This window comes from Zeus faber (genome assembly GCF_960531495.2).
Source record: "Zeus faber genome assembly, chromosome: 1".
NCBI classification, from domain to species: domain Eukaryota; kingdom Metazoa; phylum Chordata; class Actinopteri; order Zeiformes; family Zeidae; genus Zeus; species Zeus faber.
The window spans coordinates 33,789,938-33,800,978 of NC_137193.1; positions in this window are offsets into that span (position 1 = coordinate 33,789,938).

The following is an 11,041-nucleotide window of genomic DNA, read 5'->3' on the forward strand; positions in this document are numbered from 1 at the left end:
GTGACATTCTTCTTATCTGTTTCCGAAGACAGCTTATTTTATATGAAGGGCACGTCTACAGATCTTTATTGTCTTGGAAAGGATCAAACTGGCATTATTGACGTTTTCCCTCATCTCAGAGGGCTAGAGATCCCGTTCGGCTCCAGAAACTTGAGTTGGATGAAGCTCTAGCTACAAAAGCCTTCAAGTGCAATTCTATGACTTCAGAAATAGCTAACATTCACCACTGTGGATGTCAACACCTCTAAACGCTAATTAGAGGTCAATTTGGCCATTTCTACCTGCGGTATGTGATGCATGCAGTTAGGAGCTTGTCCTAAGTCGGTTTGAACCACTGGGGAGATTATAATGCCATTGTCAAACAGACGGCAGGTCTTTTTTGGTTTACAATGATAGAGAAGGCACTGAAGAACCATCGGGAAACATCTTAATTTTAAGCTGACTTAGATACAGATTGATATAATATGCACGTCACATCGGAAATGAGGAAAACTCTCAAACCCAACAATATCGTCCTTATGTTTTACGGAACATACAAGAAAGAAGAATGTGGAATTACAAAGAAACTTTTACGTCTGAAAGAGCAGAGAAGTGCATGTACTTAGTATGACGAATGGAGAGAAAGATGATTTATAACTTTTACAAATGCATTTAAGTATCTTAACAGCAAATAGTCTTTATGAATGAATTTTGAAGACAAAATGTTTATTTTGCCAAAGTCCATTGTTGGGAAAGTGGTAGGACATTTGTTTATCCACTTTCCTTTTTGTTTAATTCATACAGATTTTATAATGATGTTTGTTCTCAGGTTTGAATGAATAGCCTTCTTTTGGTTCGCGCCCAAAACAAACACAATCCCATAAGTGCAAAACGCATCTGCCAAACGAAAACACCTTATTTCCTTATATCCAAATACAAGTAATTTTCAGTCGAAAGGTTAATTGAGGTGCATCATCTCACGGCGTATTTCGGGTTTGTTGTTTGAGTAATTCTAGGTGTAACCCTGAATTCCAATCCAGAGTCGGAGTACAGCATTGTCTTACCACTGGATTTGAAGATAATACCGTCACTGAGCTCTCCATATAACGAGGAACAGATGAAAACTTTTTTAAATGTACTGTTTAGAAATGTACAGTATTTGTAAAGAAAGAAAAAGGGGGGGGGGGGGGGGATCCAGCTATATTTTCAGTTACCTGGGCGGGGAAGTACTTTTTCTCAAGTACTGTATTTACGTACAGCTTTTGGGTTATTTGTACTTAGATTCAATTTTAAGGGAGTTTATACCGTCACTCCACACCACATTTCAAAGCAAATATCTGAAGTTTTCCTCCACAGTTATCTGTAAAACCTGCACGTGCTATTCGTTTTCACTGAAAAAAGGTTTTTCAATGCAATCGGTTTGTAAAAAAGCTTGACTGTGGCAAATCAAGAGGAAACCACTGCTCTGACCGCAATTTGACCGTCAACACCTTCAGCTAGGTTGACTATTTTTAACCCAGGCCTTATTAAAATGTTGGTTCCTCTCATTTACATTTACATTACATTCATTTATCATTTATAACCAGTCCTTTATTAATTAATCAGGAGGGGTCGGAACACAGAGATGTTGCCAATCGAACGTATGCACGGAATGCACAAAGTGCCCTGTGCGTCCTGTGCTGCGTCACGCATGGCAGCTTAAGCCCCCCCCAAGGCTTTTTTTATTTTGTTCAATATGGAAATGTAAATAAAAAAAGAAAAAGAATTGGGTTGCCCCCTGAAAGTCAACAAGTCAAATCATCAGTTGCAATACCAGTCGGTTGACTGAGATTCGATTCAAGTCGAGCAGTTGTTTCTTGTTTTTTTTTTTTTTTTGTTTTTTTTTTTTGTCAGTCAGTGTGCATTACAATAAACAGGATAAAACAGATAGAAGCCAACACGGCTCTGCATGCACCCGGATGGCAGAGAGCCGTGTGCCGTTACTCCAGATAGAACACATAAAAACAGTATGGGGACAGGGCACGGAGGAACGGGGCACGACCTGTACACTCATTAAGATTATTTTCTGCGCATAACGCATGGAGAGGGGGTGGGGATAGAGTTACGGAGAAAGTGTCCCCATTACGCACAGTTTTGTTCCATACCGTTCCATACCACCTGTTTCGTTCCATAAGGAGATGTAAAAATAAAAAAAACACTGTTCTGACGCTGATCGCGGACACACCATAGCTGGCTCGCGCATCATCTCCTCGGAGCTAGTCAGTGGGAGAGGGAGACAGGTGCAAATCCGATTCGACTGACACAATTCTGAGTCGGGTGTAGCCCTCAAAAATAAGAATCTAAAAACACACTGTTTCTATTTGTTTTGTTTGGAAAAATGGGGAACACAGTGCTCGCAGCTCGAGCCACAACTCCGCACCCGGGAGGTCCCAGGACATGTTCCGGTGGGATCCGACACAAATTAAGCCCTGTTTAGAACCATTCACAGCAAAAACCTCGCTGAGCGCTTGACTGCTAAGAAACTTACCACTCTGCTGCAGCTTCTCACCGGCCCAACTGGGCAAACGTTTAGATTCAAGATTCAAGATTTTTTATTCGTCACATACATATACATACTTTCATGCATATATGCAGTGAAATGTAATATTATGATAAAAAAAGGAAAAATAAATACTAAAAAGGTAAGCGAGTAACCGGAGCGCCGGCGCAGGCGACCGGTAGGGGCGGCGCCACTATCGCCATTGTTTAACATCCCCTTTTGGAAAGCGGGAAACTCGCATTGTGGTTACACATGTCTGAGTGCATTTTTGAATAATAGTAATATCAAATTTGATTGAAAACTACTTTTTTTTGCAATTGCGCAACACATCCAAAGTGCAATGTTGTCTGCAGTCGGTCTCTTATGTTCGTGCGGATAAAGCCAAAAGAGCTGATTTGGAGTTCACATTTGTATTTGAAGGCTTAATAGTTTACGCCATTGCACCGCGTTTAAGCACTGTGAGAAGCTGCGGCAGAGTGGCAAGTTTCTCAGTAGTAAAGCGTTCAGCGAGGTTGTGCTATGAAGGGTTATAAATTATGGGAAGCAACATTTTAATAAGGCCTGGGTTAAAAAATGGCAAACCTTATCCTTTAACCATTCGACGTTAATGCGTTAAGGACGATGTCTTCACAGCAAAATTTTGGGCTGTGATGTTAAACCTTTACTTTTGGTATCTTGTATGAAGTACTTAAATGCTTTTTACTTGAGTAGGGCTTTTTTTTTCCAGGTATTCATACCTCTACTTAAGAGTAGGATGCAAGTTAGTTTTCACCGTTTACATTCGAGTCATTCAGTTATTTTGACACTGCCTTACATTTACACGTTTGCCAGCCATCCCAATGAATATCGTTTTTAGCTCATAGTTTATATGTTCAGAAATTCTCGTTTCCACAACAAATTAAAAATGTCAGCTTCTTGATCTATTCAGCACGATGCTGGCAATCTGAGAATACCTCACCAATTGAACCGCAGTGTATTCGGGCAATTGGTTTAAATTACATTCTGTCTTCATAAAATATAATGAGGCTTTGTGCCTGAGATGAGTCCTTCAAGCACCGTTCCATTATTGGAATTGTACTGGCTCATCTTAATATACTGTAGAATATGTTCATGAAACCCTTTTGGAATAATAGAAAAAAAAGATGCATACGTATTTTTGCAACATTTTAGCATATGTGCCTTTAGGAAACAGCGTTCAGTGTTTCAGCGTACGTGGCACATTAAACTCTCACAGCCGCAGATCTCTTTATGCTTTAGCGATCCCCATTAGAAGCCTGTGGACGTCTGGCTAATAATAGTGTACGAGGAGACAGATCCAGGTCGAGACCAACAAGCTCACATATCAATAAAACTATCAATCCACAATTCCATACCTTCCGTGACCGTCTGTGGAGTGACGTGGGCATCCCGGAACCAAAGCAGAAGGTCACTTATATTTCTAATAAGCCACGCTCAACGCATGCGTTCAATGTTGTTCTGAATCTCCACCGACGCCCACATTAAGGGTTCGGTTCCTTTTTCTTGTTCGTTGTCCCCATTTGCTTGTTTGCTTGTTGAATCAACTTGAGATTGTAACCCCGCTGCCTCAGCTATCTACTGTGCTGAAATCGATTGGCGAACTTTCCAGGTGACATTTCGGGGGGGAATGTACGAGCCATAATGGAATTTTTAAACAACGGGAAATGGCGACAAACAGAGGAACTCATTTGCACTCTCATGAGCTGCAAGTCAAGTATGACGTCATTTTTCACGCTCCTCCCAGAATGAGGGGAAGGGATTTGTTTGCATAGGGTGAAAAGATGTTCCATTGATGGTCCACTCGCTATCAGACATTTTATTTACTGCATGTTTTCCATGCTGTGCTGCGTAGCGTTGGACAATACATAGGTGAACCGTATTTGAACACAGCCCCCCCCCCCCCCCCACACACACACACACACACACACTACCACTGCCCGCTTCCTTTATTCAGTTTGGCCTCAAGGCGTCCATTCAGTGGAAGGAAACTCCACATGCTATCCATTTCCCCGCCATGTTTTCCCTACGACAGGGACAAAGAGACACAAATTGCACTACTACTATCTGTGTAATACAATATTGTTGGGTTCTATGATTTGTTTTTGTCTTTTCCATGTTCCATAACTTTTTTTCTCTCTCTTACAAATATTCTTTGCAATAGGTATGTTTTCTCGTTTCGTCTCGCGAACAAAAGAAGTAATGCCATGTTTCTTCGTGGAGATTGGATTTTTCTCGTCTGTGTCGTTCCGCTGGTCATATTGCACCAGTGGACGTTTTTTATCTTTTTTTTTTTTTCCTGTCACAGTTTTAAAACCAACTTTAAACTTAATGATGTTTGAACCGTTCATGCAGCAGGTCCAGTACGCCCCCCACCCCACCCCCCCAACCTACGGTGGAGAGACTGTTGAGAACTGTTGAGAGTGAAATAATAATTTTACATTTGTATGTTTATTTTATGTGTGTGCGTGTGTGCGTGTGTGCGTGTGTGTGTGTGTGTGTGTGTGTGTGTGTGTGTGCATGATTTCATGTGGATGACTCACTGGGTCACATGACCTGGATGAAGCCATAACACACTTTAATAAAAAAATAAAAAAATTAGTAATGATAATATCAACGGACCTCCTTCCGACATGGCTGAATTGTGTTTCCTCCCTGGGCTAATGAATGTGTCTAATTTTTGGTGACTATGGACAGTTCGGTGAGTCGCACGAATTTGGGAATTTAGCACCGAAAAAGGTGATCGTGGTAAGATTTTCTAAAGTCGACCAAAACATCACGCAACAAAAAATATTTTTTTGTTTATTGTAACAAATTGTTGTACTATTGTGTAGTAACTTGACCGGAAACCATGATATGAATATCACAAGTTATTTACTCATAATATAATGCCTTAACATGAATCTCAACACATAAAACTACAAGAAAACATCTGACCATACTTACACCTGTAACCTGGATTGGTGAGAAATAGGTAGATAAATCATTAGATACATACAGTACCTGCTATCACAGCCACCTTCATGCTGCTCTACTTACCCTTTTAGACCTTCGAATCTGAATCTGAGTAAGATAGAAAAAAAGCAAATTTCCGCCGCAAAAAAATTCCTTTAACATTTTTACATTGTATTCCAAGATCAAAGCTCTGACAGATCGGCTACACCCCGCGGCGGACATTATCCAGAGTTGAAATAAAAAATCGACTGGTGCAGCACCACTACCAACTGACAAAAACCCTTGAGAGAAGGCTCGTACTTGTTGGGAAAAGCACGTATAGCTTTTAGTTAATTTTGGTTAATATTTGTGTTCATTCAGATTTAATGTGATGCCAATCACTGTACGTCTGAATCAACAAATTCCACTGCAGTCCATTTTTCCACACCCCTGAGGGAATCTATTTCTTCTGGGCAAAGACATTATTTGTCCATGATCTTATGAAAATGTTTACGGGAGGATGGTGCTCGCCAGAGGAAAGTGACTTCTGAGAGCCTTGACTCATTAATATACAAGAGATAGCGTGACCTAACTGGCTAAAGCCTCCCTCTTCAGTGATCAGGCCTCGAGACAAGGATCAGAGCGGAATCAAATCAAAAGGAGAGAGGGGGGAGATCACAAGAGGGGATGACCTATTATAAACCCAAATTAGTACGTCAACTCTCTGGAGATCCTAGACCGGACCAGTGGCTCCACAACATTTGAGAGCCTGTGATTCCTCAACAAAGCCAAACGATTGCTCACCGAGCAGACATTCACCATCAACAGCTGACAGTCACTGGCAGCAGTTCCTTGTTGCTTGCCCCAGGCTACGCAAACGGCAAAAGAATATGATGGTAACTCTGCTTGAACGGATCAATGGAAGCACGGGATGATTGCTGGCCTGGCTGCTTTCACCATCATGAGATGAAGACGATCCTTTGGTAAAATGATCCTTTGATATTCCTTTGTTTTCAGCTTCTTGAACAGGTAGGCACCAGTTTATTCAAACGCAGATCGACAAAGAGAGCGCTGCTTTGCTGACGTGGCTGCTGATCCAGTGGCCGCTACAAACGCAACATGTGAAAAGACATTGATGTATGAGGAAGAATATTTTAGAACTGTAAGATGACGGGGGCTGCCCAGTGTTCCAACGGCCCATTATTCTGTAACCCCAATAGTCCGTAAGTATAATGTTAGAGATGGTTACGTTTAGTTATAATGTTAGAGATGTTTAAGTTTAGGTATAATGTTAGAGATGGTTACGTTTAGGTATAATGTTAGAGATGGTTAAGTTTAGGTATAATGTTAGAGATGGTTAAGTTTAGGTATAATGTTAGAGATGGTTAAGTTTAGGTATAATGTTAGAGATGGTTACGTTTAGGTATAATGTTAGAGATGGTTAAGTTTAGGTATAATGTTAGAGATGGTTTAAGAATTAAGAATTTTTATTTGTCATATGACCGCACTCCAACACATGCATATATATATATATACACACACACACACACACACACACACACACGCACATGCTTTTTGGGGTGGTGGCCAGTGAAATATGGCCTCTGCATTTTTCCCAGCCTAGCTTGTCCTTGCTCCGGGGGGGTAGCCAGGGGCAGTGGGCAGCATTTGTGCATTTTTCTCCCAGTGCTCACATGGGGTTTCCTCCTTGTAACATCTGTAAGGACCCCACCAAAAAAAAAGAAATGCAGAACATCATCGTCTGACCAGCAATAGGCATTTGAAATTGGTCCACGGGCGCGTCACTGTCTGCTGCCTGCTGCTCCTGGCTGCTCCCCAGAGGAAGGACAAGCCAGGATGGGATAAAAGCAGAGAATGAGTTTCACCGGCCACCATTTGAAAGCACGTGTGTGTGTGTGTTAGTCGCCGTTGCCGCATGAGTGCATGTGTTGTTGTATGTGTGGGTTACGGAACAATGGCATGGCACCATGACGAGCCCATTCCAATCATTTCTCAAATACAAGATACGTAAAGGTACAACTTATTATATTGATTCACTTGTTGCATAACTCACCAAGCCCTGTAGAGTTGATGTAGTTTCTATGGCTTCGTTTAGAGGTCGGAAATTGTCCAATATTACTGACTGTGCCTTTAAATTACATTGGTAAAGAAAATTATACATTACATTTTTATGAATGATTCATTTTTTCTGGGTTGGTCCTTTGAATTCTAACGCTGTCCCTATATATATTTTTTTTTGTTTATCTGAATCAGTTTAAGTTAAGAGAAAAATACCATCGAAATCTCATATCTGTTCAGTTGTTCAGTTTACTGACTCTCCTGCGAACAAGAGACTAGAAACAGGATGCTGTGCCATTTCCGGTGGCAACCGATCGTATCCAACGTTACCCTTTGGATGCAGTGATGCACTCGCAAAAAGTCGTTTTAAATTAAATGTGATCACTGCGTGTTCCAAAAGTACAGTTGGAAACTGAAATGTGAGAGGATATTTAACAGTGTACAGTTGAAGAGGTTTTTTTTTTTTTTTTTTTAAGGCTTAAACGTCTTCCCCATTGGACTCCATTTTGGCACAGTAACAGGCTGAGGCCGATGTCTGATGCTGAGGGCAAAAAACGATGATGTACCACATTTGACAGACAGCGCTGCAGCCTCTCTTTATATCCTAGGTGTGGGGAAGGAGGACATTTTTGACAGGGGAAAAAAAACATAAATTTCCGCCTGCTCCTCCTCCAGCGTGGCCCACGCTGTGCAGCTGGATCCCCGGTAGGTGGAAAGCAACGAGCGCTTTTTTTCCTCCATCCCTTATTCCCACACCGCGGTAATTACACTGTCAGCCGAGGACTGTCAGGGACCGCAGAGGGCGACACAATAAAAACAGTGGCAGAGGGGCTCTGGGTACCAAGCCTGTAATTTCACATCTTAAATGATCATGTAAGATGCTGCCAGGCTGCAGCATCTCTACATACCAATGATATGATGGAGTGTTGCAGTAGGCAGCTGGTTGTAGCGATAGGCTTTAGGGCCGAGGGACTGAGAGATTTCAAACGTTGATTATCTGGCTGCCTATAATGAGAAAACGTACGTTTTTGTTTTTTTTTCTTCTCCCGGGAGGCGAAATTACGGAACAAAACACATCTGGTGTTGGAAAAACAGATGAGAAATATTCTGGTTGAAATTAGATGAATGAGAGTGACGGGACTCGGGGGTGGACAAAAAAAAAAAAAAATAGAAAAATCTAAAATGATAAAAATAAACAAAGCCAAAAGAAAAGAATATTCTGAAAATGTATATTTTGAAATTAAATCCACGAGACTGCGGGACACACACAGGAGGGATCATGAGGTGAAGGAAAATAACAAACAAGGTTTTTCCAAATGCCCAAAGCCATATGGCTTTGGGCATTTGGAAAAACCTTGTTTGTTATTTTCCTTTTGTTGTTTTGTAATAACGCACCCAATCTCATTAAAGTGGAATGAAACACGCAGACTCGTGGGGCATGAAGTAAGTAACACACCTTCCGTGTGCTGTCCACATATCCGTCAAAAAAATGTGCTCGAGCCCATCGATGGGTTTCTCCAGAAAGAAATGGAGCTGCTTCACTCCGGTGGATCGCGATGCTTTCATAAAGCCCGAAGTCATCGCCGCGCGTCGTCTCTGCCCTCCTGACCTTCTCAACCGGCGAGAGGTCATTGGAGCTTTAGCGCCATCCGGCGGTGAGCTTTAGAAGCACAGGTGACGCTGACGTTCGTTTTATAGTAACGTGCATGGGAAGCCAAAAAAAAAGAAAGAAAGAAGAATCAAATGGGCAACAGTTCCACGAAGTAAAGAATGTAATCCTCCTGAAGGCCATAAAGTCATCGCTGCGTGTCTTTTTTCCCCGTTTGCCTTCGTGAACTTTTCGTCTCGTGGCTGCGTACAACAGAATAGAACAGATCCGGCGCCATCGGGCGGCATTAATGTAGAACTACAGGTTATTCAGCAAATAAAAAAAAGAATACGGTCATTTGAGTGAATAAATAAGAACATAAAAATAATAATAATAATATATATATATATATTTATAATGGAAAATAAACTAAAGGCGTAATTAAATGTTGTGTGTGTGTGTGTGTGCTGCCTCGAGGTGGTTGGAGATCACCTCTGTGGCACACTTGACCCTAATCTCCATAATGACGTTAAGGCCTCTAAAGCTTATCCCAGCTGCATCGCCACTGCCCACAGCCCAGAGCCCAGCAACATCGACACAACGATAACAACCACCCAATAAAGCCCAGCTGCATCAACACCTTTCAACTGTGTGGCGAGGGAGAAAAAATGATTCATCAGAAATTCAAGCGAGACGCGTTGGTCAAACCTGTGAGTATCCAGCGTCAGCGGCGCCAGAGGTTATTTTGGTAAAAATAAACTGGAGTTGATCCTAACTTGGACACTCAAAGTAGCTTGGTTGTGCTGGTTAATGGAATTATTCCTGCTGTGAAAAAGCATTTTTTTACTTCTTTAATTACACTTATATAAACACTCACAGACATTTTTATTGAGGTTTTTATTGTCATAGTTGATTTACAATGTGTTGACCTTGTTTAAAGAAGTGCATGGCAGAGAATTACAATGTTGTGAAACATTCAAATTGTGAGCTTGATTGAGAACGTGAATAGAGCTTCACTAGGAGAAATTGTGTCTTTTGAAAAAATAAAATAATGTGTTGTCATTTTATCTAAATCTACTTGGCACTAGATGACTTTTTTCAATAACCTCTGTGTTCCATCAAATTTAAGCTTGCTTGGTTTGATTGCGGATGGAATTATTACAATCGCCATTGCTATGATTATGAACTTCCCTGAGTGAGGAATGTCTCTTTTGTTCAGGGGGCACCCCGGCGGGATGAAACATTGACCTCCCAGGTTAAAAATACAACGATGCTTCTCACCGGTCAAAACTGCAGACTCCAGGCTAAGAATGCAAGGCTCAATTCAAAAACTGGCCTCAATCTGTCAGCCACACATGCTGAGGGGGCGTTGGGTCGGCTTTCGCCTGCCTTACCAAGCTGGGGGGCTACAACGCAGTTGGACTCGTCGCACAAGTTGAAGAGGGACGGCGAGAACCTACCGCCCAGGCGCCCTCTGAAGCTGGAGCCCCTGGTACTGCCCAAAGAGGCAAGGGAGGCTCAGAGGCAAAAGGTCAAGGGCATCCAGCAGAAAGCCAAGGCTGCCTGCTCTAAGCTGGACACGGCTGGAACTGCCTGTGACAAAGGCTCCCTTAAGAAGAGGCTGGCCAGACCCCCTGTCTGCCCATCTACGTTGGCTGAACCGGTCAAAGGCCAACAGCAGCGGGGAGGCACGAGGGCCCGGCTGCTCCGCACTGGCCCCGTGGAGAAGAACGGTGAGCGGCATCTAGATGACGTTGTGTGCAGAGGTGCCCACGTCACCCTGCGCTGCAAACCCGCCCCTCTTCTCTCCCCTGACGTCAAAGCGCTGGCCAGCACACCCCTGCAGGGGACAGGTGGAGGGAGGAAGTGGCTGAGGAGAGCGCAGTGCCTCGAGGGGGATCAGGGCA